The sequence below is a fragment of the Lepisosteus platostomus genome, chromosome 13 (assembly GCF_059453375.1).
Source record: "Lepisosteus platostomus isolate fLepPlt1 chromosome 13, fLepPlt1.hap1, whole genome shotgun sequence".
Classification (NCBI taxonomy): domain Eukaryota; kingdom Metazoa; phylum Chordata; class Actinopteri; order Semionotiformes; family Lepisosteidae; genus Lepisosteus; species Lepisosteus platostomus.
This window is the reverse complement of record NC_142623.1, coordinates 3,792,240-3,805,730: the sequence shown is the minus strand read 5'-3', so window position 1 is coordinate 3,805,730 and position 13,491 is coordinate 3,792,240. Positions and strand designations below refer to the sequence as shown.

The window sequence follows — 13,491 nt, the reverse complement described above, 5'->3', positions numbered from 1 at the left end:
GCAGTGAGTGGCTTTTTCCATGGTATAGCTCAGCATACTGTACTGAAGTAAAAGTAAAGATGAGGGGGGAAATTAAGTCCTTTCTGCTTAAAGATTAGACTTCTAAGCAACAGGAGTTTATGGCAGGAAAGGGAGAACTGATAAGGATTCCAGATGCGAGCTAGGAGTGCTAGGGGACTTAATCCCTGACCATTTGGCCAAAAAGCTGCAAACTGGCCAAACACGTGACCTCCCCCCTTTACCATAATAACGAGTGACGTCAGAAGCAGAAAGGAAAGGATATATAAACCTAAAGTTTGTACCAGCACTTTGAACAATATTTCGGTTTTGTTGTTTCTTGCGGGAAACAAGACTTCAGTTCTATTGTTCCTTGCATGCAATAAACTCATCTGTTTAACTTCATCTCGGGATCCAGAACCTTATGCTTTCTGTTACAACAGTACCTTTGTTCCTGGTGCTGCTGTCAGTCATTCCTTTGTCCACTGTGAAAGTGCTCACTCATCATATGCCACTAGTAAATGGTCAAGCTTGGCCTGTGTGGCATTGCACATTTCCAGGAGTAACCTGCATAAAAAGGACAAAATCATTTTTTTTTTGCCAGCCTGTAATGGCCAGGTCATCTCTGGTTCCACTCAGACTTTGAACTTCACATTTTGGAAGTTTAGGGAAGCAGCTGGGAAGAAACAAATAAAATTATCTTGTGTTGCTTCTCTTCCATTTACAACCTGGATGTGCATGCCTCTGCATGAGGTGGAACTGTATCGGGAAGCAGATGTAAAGGAGACTTGTGTCAAGATCAGATGATAATTCTTTTTGTGGAAAAGCTTGTGGCTGTTGTTTCCCTGCTCAGATTTGATTTGGTTAACTTGTTTTCTGTGTCTTCAAAAATAGTAAAGATTTCCAGCGCTGAGCTTAAAAATTGTCTAAGTTTTGTGTGAATGCTAACCCTAACCCTACCTGGGGTGTCAACTGAGCATGTCAGTTTTCTATATCTGAACTTCTCTGGGTACAGAATTTTTCCATGTTCCCCAAACGAAAAAGAACGAGTGGGAAACAATCAAGACCACTGATAAAAGCACTTGCATTTGAATGAGATTCAATGATGCTTGATTTCAACTTTTCATCCTACCTACTCAGTTTTCAGATACAATTGTTGCACCGCGACATCCAGGCCCCTGTGAGTTTCTGAAAAATGCAATTTCAGATAGTAGGTAAAAACCACTTGTCCTAAACCTGACATGGGACCCAAAATCCAGCCCTGAGCTTAACAATTATCTCAGTAGTGTGTAAATGCTAAACCCTAACACTACCTGGGTTGTCAACTGAGCATTTCCGCGATCTGTATCTGAATGTCTTTGGGCATTGGATTTTGTCATGTTCTGCAAACCATAAAGTATGAGTGGGAAACCTTCAAGACCATTGATCAATGGTCTTGCATTTGAATGAGATTCAGTAATGCTTGGTTCCAACTTTTGATCCGACCGACACTGTTTTGGAATACAATTACTCCGTGAAGCACCGCGCTACCCAAGACCAAAGAGTTGGCGAACAATTTCTTTTCCAGAAAGTAGCAAAAAAGTCCACCGGTGAGCCTAAAAAAATCCTTCCAGTCAACACAGGAGATGTTGACCTCAGTCCCTAAAAGTGGGTAGAGGAGGGAAAGGAATCCATTTGACGAGTTTTCCAAGCGGGGCCTTATCAGAGGGCCCAAGCTGTGCCTCAGTCTGCAAGTGTTTGCAAGACATTTTCAGAAATGATTAACATGTGTGGGTTAAGAAGAGCGCGGGCACTGCGTGAAGGCGTATTCCCAGACCATACAGCACGCAGTTAGAATCAGCGTGATAACCGAGTCCTATATTTAGCATGCTGCACCAGCAGTGACCTGCCGGAGCACATAATGACTCATTTTCAGTCATTACTTAGTAATGGTACTTTAATTTTTCGAAGAAAAAGGGAACAGAAAAGAGGACTCGGAATGTGCAGCAAGTTGCTGATAACCATCTGTGGGCAGGGATGGGGGGTGGGGGAGGAGGAGGAGGTGAGCCAGTCTCTCCTTGAGCCAGCTGCCAGATTCCTGTTCCCACCTGACAGCTGTCCGGGCCCTGGTATTCCATGTGGGAGAACAGCCAGTGCAGAATGAATCATCCGCATCAAGGAGCAGCTGCACAAGTTCTCAGCTGAGGTGATCGCTTACGGACATTTCATTTCCTGCCTGAGGTTGACAGTCTTGGGTAGCACCAGCGTGCCCTGTGGCTGTGGGTCTGCTTGCACAAAAACTCTCATCATCCCTCTGTTGTATTTTGCACAGCGGATTAGAGGAAGGTTGCCAAACGTCACTTTAACAAGAATGGTTTTCATCAGAGCAGTCATGCAAAGAGAATAAAGGAAGCTCTCACTGGGATTAATGTTTTTTTGGACACATTCTACGGAATATGGTCATAAATATCCAGCATAACACCTTTGTAAAGGCTACAACAGCATTCATATTTATTTATGACTGTTGTTCAAAAGACATAACAGGCACATGATAACAGCTACAATACAAAACACTATGAAATATTTGTCACAGCCTGGGTCCATGAAGGTGTTACACTGGACAAACTAAGACGCACACAAAGCTGAATACTTTTTTCACAGCAGAAGCTCATAAGAAAGGTTGCAAATGAAGGAGTCCATTAAGCCCATTTATCTCATTTGTTTTTTACTAGCTAATTGATTTAAAAATTTCAATCTGTTTTTTGTTTTGATAGTAGCTAGGTTCTCAGCTTCACTGGCATGACTGGGCAGCTTGTTCCAGACGTCCACCACCCTTTGTGTAAAGAAGTGCCTCCTGATCTCAGTCTAAATGCATGTCGTGGATCTCACTAATCAGACACAAGCCCAGGCTACTTCCCACAAACACAACCTAATTACCCAACCACGTCCCTCATCCTGCACCACGCCTCCCGACAACCCACTACTTAAGGGCTACTGCCCTACACTTCCACGCTGAGTATTGAGTTAACCCTTCGCTCCAACTTCTACATCTGTGAAATCCATTGTCCTGTGCTTCTGGCTTTTTGACCCACGCATGACCTCGACCTCGAATATAGACTATGCGACTTGGCCAAGTTAACCCGTCTCTGCTCACTAAAACCTGTTTCCTCTGTTCAGTCTTTGGCTAGCACCACATAGGAATCTACCTCCTTTTTCTACTGTAGGCCTCTGGTTCATGTTTCGCTGCTGATTGTTAATAAACCCTTAGTGTTCACTATCAATCTATACCTCCAGGTTGAAACCAGGTACCAGTGAGGATTGCAACTTTATGCATTGAATGAAATTTGTTTTTCCCCCAATCAACATCCTGAATTTTTGTTTTGTTTGTGGGATCTAGAATTTCACCTTTTGATACTTGTCCTTCAAAACAATGAAGTTATGATGTCGCAACTTAGCTTACATTTCCTCATATTTGAGTAATAAAGTCACCTAGAAGTAATGGTAATCATGAAATGAAAAAGATTTAACCACTCCCTGATTTCCCTAGCTAGAATTAATCATTCAACCTCATTGTATTCCTCCACTGTCTTAAGGGATCCATTTTTTTTGCACGCAGAACAAATCTTTCTTTTCTTATTTAAGAACAATTGTCTTGTTTCATTACCAGATGGTAGGTCAGAGCATAGAGTCAGAACGCGTTGGAGAAAGTAGACTGTAATGATAGAGGCTGTTGTTCCTTCATGTTGATGGAATTGTGGGTTTACAAAAAAAGCAATTATTAATATAGGCTGCAGGAGCCAGACCTTCAGCTATAAAAATGGAGCCTTCTGTTCTCTTCATAATGGAAAGTGCGAGATTTCAGCAATGCTGTCTTTTCAACAAACATGATTTATAGGGTTATTTCCTTAAAATAAATTTGTGCCAGTTGCATAAGATTCCATTTACATTTAGAACAGTGTTATTGCGCAGCACTGAATGATAACTTGGGTGATTTATTACAAGAAACCGAATTGAGAGAGAAAGAGATATGATATGTGCAACAACTATTTTCAAGAACTTCGAAATGTGTGCTAAATGAAATGAAAAAAAGATATGCCATTCCTGTGCTAAAATTAAGATAAGGTTGCAGTATCCTACACTTTATTTATTATCTGGGCATTAAAAAAGTAAAAATGTGGCTTGGTGTTGGAGTGAACTCCAGAGATCTCTTGTGCCGGCTCACTATGTTCCTGCTCTGGTTAAAAATTCATATTCAAAAACTGCTTTTAAGAAGTTGCCATCCAACTGAACATATGCAAGTGCCTTGAGCCAGTCTCTTTTCATTAGCAGGGAAAATGACGTGGAAAAAGCTCCATCTGTTCGCCTTGAGCAGATGAGGACTGTGAAAGGCACTACACCCCTCTTTTGAGAAATACCTCAGATTCCCGTTTCATGTCTGTAGACCTTGCTATAATGTTCAATGTGTTTCTTGGACACATCGACTGCGCACTGGAGCCAGACCATCGTCCCTGATCCTAGGTGCTTTGAAAACAGCCCCATATCACACTGAGGCTGGAGGTTTCAAGCCCACATGTGTTGGTATCACTTTACTATGACTCTTTCATGAACACTCAACTGCATAATGAAATAACAAAACATATATAACCACTATGACAGAAACAGGCCAGGACCACTGTTACTGAGTGGCACCTGCAGAAAGCCATGTCAGCACTCAGGTCCTTCATGCGTTAATGATGTCTTGTATCATTTTCACCTGATTGCTCTCTACCTGGATTTCTGCTCTAAGCCTTTGGGTGAAAGTATGTCTTGTTAATCCCCTGCCTGTAATGCCATCTGCACAAATGTTTGTAAAAGATTATGCATGTTGTTACCTCGTGTTGTGTAGTGTTTAAGGAGGACTTGAGATTGTATTTTTTTTTAGCCTTGTTTAGCCAACTTTCCGAAGGGATAATTGTAACTTTTGCTGGGTTTAATTTTTTTTTTTAATAGTCCACACTGTTAGATTAAGATGGAACAAAAAAGGCCAGCAGCACTCCATGGGTGGAGACATTGAGACAATACTTATAAATGGAGTGAAAGGTATCAGTAAGATGAGGCTGCAATGATTCCTTACAGTAAAGGTGAGGGAAGGGGCAGATGGAGAGACCTTCAAGGTCAGATCTGGGCTTGTGGGGCTGATTTCTGTTAGTGCATTTTACTCATTAATCTTGTTTAACATGTACTGTATATACAAGCAAACCACCTATTTCACAGGAAGACCATTTCATGGAATGAAAGGAGTCCTGCCCTTCCTAAATGATACCCTTGGCTGAATTCAGGCTAAATATTTGCATTTTAAAATACAAACTAAGTCCTTGCTTGAAGGAACCTTTTTTTTCTCTTTTTTTTATGCGCTAAAACAAAGATAGGCCATGAGAGGTGGCCAGAGTGTGGAGAATTGATTGGCACGTTTGACTGTTGAAAAATTTTCATTTTATGCCTTATCACTTTACTGGACCTCAGTGTACCTCTCTGCATTCATGCAGAGCGCTGAGTGTCCTCAGCTTTATTGATACATCAACTCATTAATACTGTTGTTTGACTGCAGGGCACATTGGTGCCAAATGTGTGCACATTCTAATTTCTGAATTTCACAGACATGCCCGATACGTCTCTTTAAGCATATTTACCACTGTGTAGGCAGGGGAGCTTTTTCACTGTGACTGTGCTATATGGGAACAGTAGGAGGTGGACCTTTCTTTGTGCTAGCTAGAAACGTATCCATCGCACAAATTTCCCGTCGCTTAACTTTTTCCATTTATTCTATCTCTGTAGCTCTGAAAATAATGTCCGCCCGCCACTGTATCTCCCTGAGGCTAACATAACTGCTGAGGCTTTATAACAACAGTGAATTTCTTTGCAGTTTATGTGTTTGCTGTTAATTAAAGATCACCTCACTCACTCATTTGCAAAGTGGTTTGCGCTCCTTCTAATGAAAAGGGCTTTGTGAGCCCAAATGGTCCAAATTGTCCAGTGGAACAGTCCCCAGGTCTCAGTTAATGTTATTTGTGCAGTGCGCTGTGCAATACTGCCATCAATTTTCTGCCCTAAAATAGTGGAAGACTAGAGGCACAACTGATGAATACATGTTTAATTCTATATGGAAATGCATTTAAAAATGAGAAACAGCGGATACCTCTTTACCCATAGGGTTGTAGGAATAAGGCTCAAGCTACTCATTGTTGAACCCAATACCCTTCACAAAATGGATGAGGTCCTTGGATCAAGTAATTACTAACATCCAGTACAATGTACCAAATGGGCTCAAGGCACATCATTTTAGCTGCATATTTAGCTTAAGGTGGGTGACAAATGAGGAAACCTGCTTTTAGTCCGCCCCTCCTGTTTTTTAAAATAATATTGCACACCGTATTTCAGAAACGCTTTGTGAATACCAAAATGACTAGCAGTTTCCCATGGAAAACAAATACCATCAATAAGTCACAGGCATTTAACATGACCCTTGCTGATTGCCCAACTCAGTGATTGACCTTCAGCAGTAGTAAAAGCAAGGAACAGTTGCATTGTCTCCTGGCAAACGAAGCAAAAGGGTGTATGTCTTATATCTCCGCAACAAAAGCAGAGTGAAGTTGTATTCTTGCTGGAATATTGACCCACTGTGTTTAATTCCAATATGGTGATGTGGAGATACTTTCTTAATTGTGCTAACCACGGAGTCAGTTTGTGAAAATTGAAATGCTTTTGATTTTTTTGGGGTGAAGTTAAACTATTTATGAATCGAGTGAGGCTGGTTTTCCTAATCAGGGCTGTTTGCACATGGTTTTGGGTGTGTGGTATTATGTGGGGAGGGAGGGGCATGTTCAGTGTGGAGGTGGAGCCCAGGATTAAGGGCGACACATTGCTGTAGCAACCACAGCTGTCCCGGCTAATTAAGGACGAGCCGCAGTTGTGAGGGCTCTTTAAAAACACACTGAACCCCTCCCCGGAGGGATGAGCAGGCCCCCGCAAGGGGAGAGCCTTGCAGCAACAGGGATTGTGTCAAGAGCATTGAGGCCGTGTTTTTCCTTCATTACGTTTTCTTTTTCTTTTCCCCTGTCCCGGCGTGTATCTCCCACTGGGGCAGGCTGAACGTGTCCTCTCCTGTCCTGCTGTGTACTATCTCCACCGGACAATTGAACTTATTCTTGTTTGTGGCCTTGAGCTCCCTTTCTTCCAGGCTGGACCCCGTTAGAGCGGGAAAGTCCAGTCAGGATACCGCTGTAAGCAGTTCTTTGGACTTTAGTCCGAAAGATTATAGGATACCTCGCCTTCATCCACATCCCGGGATTCAGTCTTCCAGGGTGGGGCCGAAGAGATGAGACACAACATTTGGGCTAGCTCTGCTTTTCTTTGGTCCACATTAGATTCTATTGCAGTACTAAGCTGAGAAGAATTGGATTGTGGTCTGTGCTCCATTCTGATGAAAACAGTATAAAAACACATTAAAGTAAAAAAAGAAAGTATACTAACGTCAGTTTGGTAATCGTAAAGAAAGTAGGAAATGCAACACTGAATGTTCTGTTTTGGGGAAAAAAAAGTGATTACCGAGTTTGTAAACTTTTTATGTTCTGTTACTATGGCAGGGTTCCTGTTCTTTGACTGCATGTTGGCAGACAGCCTAGGCTTTTCATCACAAAGTGTTGACACCCCTCTGTGCATAAGAAGCCATTAGCATCTGGACATTCTCCCCCTGCTGATGAACGGATATGCTAATTATGTCCTATGAGCGGAAAGGGCTGATGTTCTTTGAGGATAACGTTCAATTTCATCCTCTCCCACACCCTCAACAGAAGCTCCCCCAAAATAGCTTTAATTTGTAAGCTCAGTTGAGGTACCAAAAGCATCCCTTTAATACTTCCTCACTGCAGGCTCGGAGATTCCTGCAAGTGATCCGAATTAGGAGTGAACTAACTAATGCTCCGAACCACAGCAGGGCGGAGAAAGACTTTATTGCTGTGATCTCTTGTGTCATGAACAGACACGTCTTGCATGACTTTGCTCAATAGGTTTTGAAAGCAGGATGATGGGATTCCTGGCCGTCTAAGTGCTTGGGCCATTTCATATCATTTTATTTTATGACACAGATGATGAAGCATGTCTGAGGACTTGGAAATGATCATTATGCCCGACACACTAATCTGAGCACAGCTGCAATACCACCGCAGTGTCCCGTCTCCCATCAAAGTGGCCTCCTTGAACAAAATATCCTAACCGAATTTGTTGATTGATTTACATTATATCCTATGACAGGATAACTACCAGCCATAATCCCAAAAACAGCACATATACTAAAATTGGAATGATACAGAGAAGATTTGCATGGCCCTTCCACAAGGATGACATGCAAATTCGTGAAGCGTTCCATATTTTGTGGGGCGGTGTGGTGGCTAAGGATCTGCGCCTGTGGCTAGAAGGTTGCCGGTTCAAATCCCGTGGTCGGCAGAGGAATCCTACTCCGTTGGGCCCCTGAGCAAGGCCCTTCACCCCAGCTTCTCCAGGGGTGCCGTATAAATGGCTGACCCTGCGCTCTGACCCCAAGCTTTTCTCCCTTATGTCTGTGTGAGTCTGTGTGTCTCATGGAGAGCAAGTTGGGGTATATGAAAAGACAGATTCCTAATACAATAAATTGTATATGGCCAATAAAGTGATCTTATCGTAAGTGTGTGTTGCATTGAAATGCTGTACTAGGAGGTGGGTTTGGTTTTGAAGGTTGAGGGGGTTGTGTGATTACAGAAGGTGCTCTCAGTGCCTCTGTATGTCTCTGTGGTGCTCTATGAAGCACGCCAAGGATCACATGTCAGAACATGACCCCTTCAGTTTTTGATGTATTCCCAACCTTCCCTGTCCCTCTGGAGGGATGTGTTTGAAGGCTGTGGAAAACCCCCAATCATTGAGGATCATGGGGAGGGCATCGCAGCAACAGGCAGAAACGTTGAACAGCATGTTTTTTCCAAAAAAAAATTAACAACAACCTAAAGCGAAGCACAGCTTCATGTCTAAGAATGACATTATTTTAATCCCCTTCAGTGCTTTACATTTTACACCCATGCGTGGATTGTTAATGTCAGCCTTTGTTACTACAGTATTGATATAAAGGCAGATTCCTTCAGTCTGAGAGGTTTAAATTGGTAGTTTGCTGAGAAAGCTGCAATTTAATGTGCAGTGTGAGAAGCATAAAAATAATTAGTTATTTTCTCACAGCCGATTGATCTGGCAGGTTTAGCTCATTATTTAAGTGAATATATATGGTATATGGTTGTGCAGTGTTTTTGCTTTGTTATTTTTTGCTGTTTTAAGACATTGGCCGTACACTGGTTTATTAGGTCTAGTCAATAGCTCTGTTGCACGCGGTACTGGAGGTGCTGTTGATAAATTGCCTCAGCTTTGCAGTTCTTTCCCGCTTATTGAAGTGCATTGTGTATGTTTTAACTCGCACTGTGACTGCCGTTTCTTGCCAGCTAAAAAGGAAATGGAAAAATATTAAGTTACATACAATACTGATATACGAGATAAGCATTTGTTGAGACAATGGAACATCTTCAGTGTTTTTGACTGAAAGTTTAATTTTAATTTTGTTCTGTAATTATTTTTCTTTACATCCGCTGTTTTTCCAGACTGTTTATATTTATATTTATATTAGGAGTTTTTAAAGCCACACATGATGTTTTTGCATGTGTAAGAATATGCTTATACAACATGTTTTATCAAAAATAACAATTCAATAAAGATGTGAAATAATAAAGCTCGTGAATCTGATGAACATATGCAGATCTTTGTGCATGACGCAACAGCTAATTCTTGACCTCTGGCAAGAGGGGAGATGTACAGATGTAAAGGTTATCCTTTTTCCTGTCTGATATCAAATTTGATCTGGACAGAACAATTTTGAAAGCCTTTTTTAACAGTCTTGCATCACCAGCATCGATTATGATTCCTCAAGTGTGTGAGCAGAGCTTGATGGAAACAATCTTAGCCATCATTAGCTCCAATGCTATAATTGTGTAAGTAAAGATTTGTTCCCTCTTATGAATGTTCTTCAGCTGGTAGTAACATAGATGATTATTTTTCCCTAAATCAATCTTTCTATTACAAATATGCTCTATCAGTCTAGCGTGTGTTAGGAACCTTTGTCATATAATTGTTAAAGTGCTAAGGCGTTCGTTGACTGTTACATCATTGGAAACACAATCGCAGAAATGATCTTTTAGCGTGATAATGTGCATTCGCATATTTTCTGCCTTCTCTCACTCATTTAAGGCGCTGATAAAACGAAGAGATTGGGGGGGTAGGCCTCAATCTACCTCTTTTTTTCTAATGAAAACTTTCTCTAAGTGCCAGTTCCCATTATTACTGTACATAATGGTCAGGCACTCCCACACTGGATTAGCAAAGAATGGAGCAAACCTTTTGTTCAACAACAGCTGTAATAAAGGAGAAGAAGAATGGCAATAATTACCATGTGGTCTTTTAACTGTGACAGTTTTCTTGATATACACAAACTTCACTCAGTAGATTTTATTACCCTTTTTATGGTTAGCAGATAATTGGATTGAATAATTTACTTGAGATATATTTATTATTCTCTGATGGCAATCTGCACTTAACATGTTTCTTTTTAAATAGCAAGAAATGAGACTTACCTGTTATTTTCACATGGTTTGTTCTGAGGACTTAAGATCTTTGGAAGGATACTGTAGGTATATTGTATTATTAGGCATTTTAGTAGCTATGACAAGAAAGGGCAGTTTCAGTTTCCATGTAATATACATGTTGGCAAAGCAAACTACAGAAGCCAATTAGTGCCACAGAGAGAAAAAAGAATTGCATTTAAAGGGGATAACATTACATAGGAATTACTGTATATTTTGTTTAAACAAGATAAGATTACATTTAAATGCAATTTTTTTAGTAATTCATATGTAATAATAATGTCCCATGCAAAGTAACATACAGTATTCACTATCAAAAGAGGAAGCATTCTCACATTACTCGTTGTGCAAATTAATAAGTATAAGTTATGCTGTCTTTTATGAACCTGATTTTGAGAAAAGCAGAAAAGATAACTCTACAAACATTTTATTCATGATTTGAAACTGCAGAAACATGTAGATAAGTTGTTGATAAACTTTAAACATTAAACAGAACACATTTACAATGACTTCACTGTGTTAGACGTATACCTGTTGTTGGTTTATTGCAACTCCTGGTTGATTGTTGAATAAGCATAAAATCCCAGGAGCTTTAAGCCTAAGATTACATCAAATACATTTGAATCTGGAAATACACAGCAAACAGCAAGAAATGTGACATGCTAAGGGTGAAGAAACAATATTTGTGTGCAGGTTTGGACAGACGTGAATGTAATGAAATAAAGGAATGCGAAACAAAACCAAAAGCAATTTCAGGACAGCACACAAGTTGCTGCCATAGCTAGCAAACCCTAACCCTAACCCATAGCTGGGATCATTTCTGTAAAGAGACCTGAGTTCTGACAACATGGTTAACATTAAGTGCCTGTGACTGGAAGGTTGCCTGTTCAAATCCCGCAGCCAGCAGAGAAATCCTACTCCGTTGGGCTCTTGAGCAAAGCCCTTAACCCCAACTGTCTCATGGAGAGCAAGCTGGGGTATGCGAAAAGAGGAATTCCTAATGCAAGAAATTGTATAGGGCTAATAAAACAACATTATTATAAAAAAACAACACTCCTGATGGCCCACTATAAATAAATGTCTCATACAGTAGCTCATACAGTAGAAGTAACTGCTGGTGGTCTCAGTTGTATGTCTTGTGGACCTAAAGCATTGGAGAGGTACTGTATTGCAAGCACAGAAGACCAGTTTACAGTGTCAAATTCCCATTCTTTTAGTTTAGTTTTGTTTTTGTTTACTTTGATTAAATATATGCACAGCACGTGTACCGATGTGCAGTTGCAACCAAGAGGAGGAGAAAACATGATACTACAGTATTTTAAAAATCTCAATCGGAGGACTCAGACCTTCAGGAGCAATTTGCCATCCACATGCATTAGTCAGAGGAAAATTAGATTAAAAAATGTAATGATTTGCAGTTACAGCTTTAGTTCATGCTTTCATTTTCACAATGGGGATTTGTGGTTTATGGAGAATATTCAACCCTATTGAAGTATGGATACCGCAGTAATGTGCCCCTACAGTATCCATGCATGGCAAGGCTGGTACTTAGGGAATTGTTCTGAGATTTTAATTGAATTGGTTTGTTACAGATAATGGAAAAAGCACTAATATTGAGGCATTCAGTAGATCAGTGTTATCTAATGGTTTAATCTCTTATTCTCCAGAAACTACTAGATAAAGTTAGTCTACAGGAGACATCTGAAATGATAAAAAAAAAATACAGGAGCACAAATCTTCTGCCACAAAACTCTCCTCTTGAGTCTGTAAAAACAAATCTGCATAAAAGCCTTCAAACCCTTTTTATTTTGAGAAACGTTTTATTTTAGGTTTCACAGTGGCTTTTATTATTTACCTGTGTCTCTGCTGGGAGTCACGCTTCTTTTCAAAGACCAGAAATACATACAAATCTGAAAACAAAAGTGGTGGTGTAACAATATATTCCCTAACCATCTTCACCCACGGGGTCTCTCAGCCCTGTGGGGAATGAAATGGCTTGTGGTTAAAGGAAGGAGTCTTAGTTAAGCAGGAGAGCAGAAGATGATGGGAAAGTTGTGAAGCAGCTGCTTTCCTGGGTTTTTTTTTTTATATACAGTACATCTGATTTATGTAAGAAGGTCAGAAATGGAGGGAAGAGCCGATGGGGATTCGTGTGTAAGGCCACAGCGATCTTAGGAAAGGCTAAAAAAGGCTTTCTAGTACTCTTGGATAATCACTGTGCCCTGAGCATTTACATTCGTATAATACCCAAAGCTCATTCGAAACCAGTACAGAAATGGTTATACATTTCAGTCTATTGATGATGAGATATAATTGCACGACTGGGAGGGCTTCAGTACATGGAAAGTCTAACTCTTGCATTAACCTGGTGAGCAGAAAACACCTGTAGTTTCCCCTATCCACAGTGGGTTCTCCCCCCAAGGTGGACGGCCTGTTAGTCTATAGCTGATGAGATGTCCAGATAAATTAACTGTTTTCATTAAGGACAGTTTCAAAGATGTGAAATGTGAACAGCTGGGGCTCATTTTATTGAAGGGCACATTAGGTGCAATAATGTGAGTCCTGTCAGTGGAAGAATGTGAACACTTAAGAAAAAATGGGAATACAGCTCTGCTGATCTGTTAGCCTCAGACTCTTAAGCGATTTATGTAGCGTGCTTGAAGAGTCTGCTGCTCTAATAGAAATGGTCAGTTTCTTGTCAATTCGAATCGGCTGTTCAATGAATTGTCCACATTTTGCAACAACATTGTATCCAAGGGACAATGCACTCAGTGGCTTGGCTGTTCTTTTCTCTGCATTCCACTGAATGCTATGTTTGGATAGCAGA

The 13,491-nt window shown here is 40.6% G+C and overlaps 1 protein-coding gene and 1 non-coding gene across 4 annotated transcripts in view; both read left to right on the top strand.

Moving 5' to 3' along the window:
• s100pbp (S100P binding protein) overlaps positions 1–13,491 on the top strand; it is a 119,486-nt gene that overhangs the window by 76,875 nt on the left and 29,120 nt on the right. The window lies entirely within an intron of this gene.
• On the top strand, positions 8,280–8,386 carry LOC148649663 (U6 spliceosomal RNA). Its single transcript, XR_015926241.1, has one exon. It is a non-coding gene; the product is annotated as a U6 spliceosomal RNA (small nuclear RNA).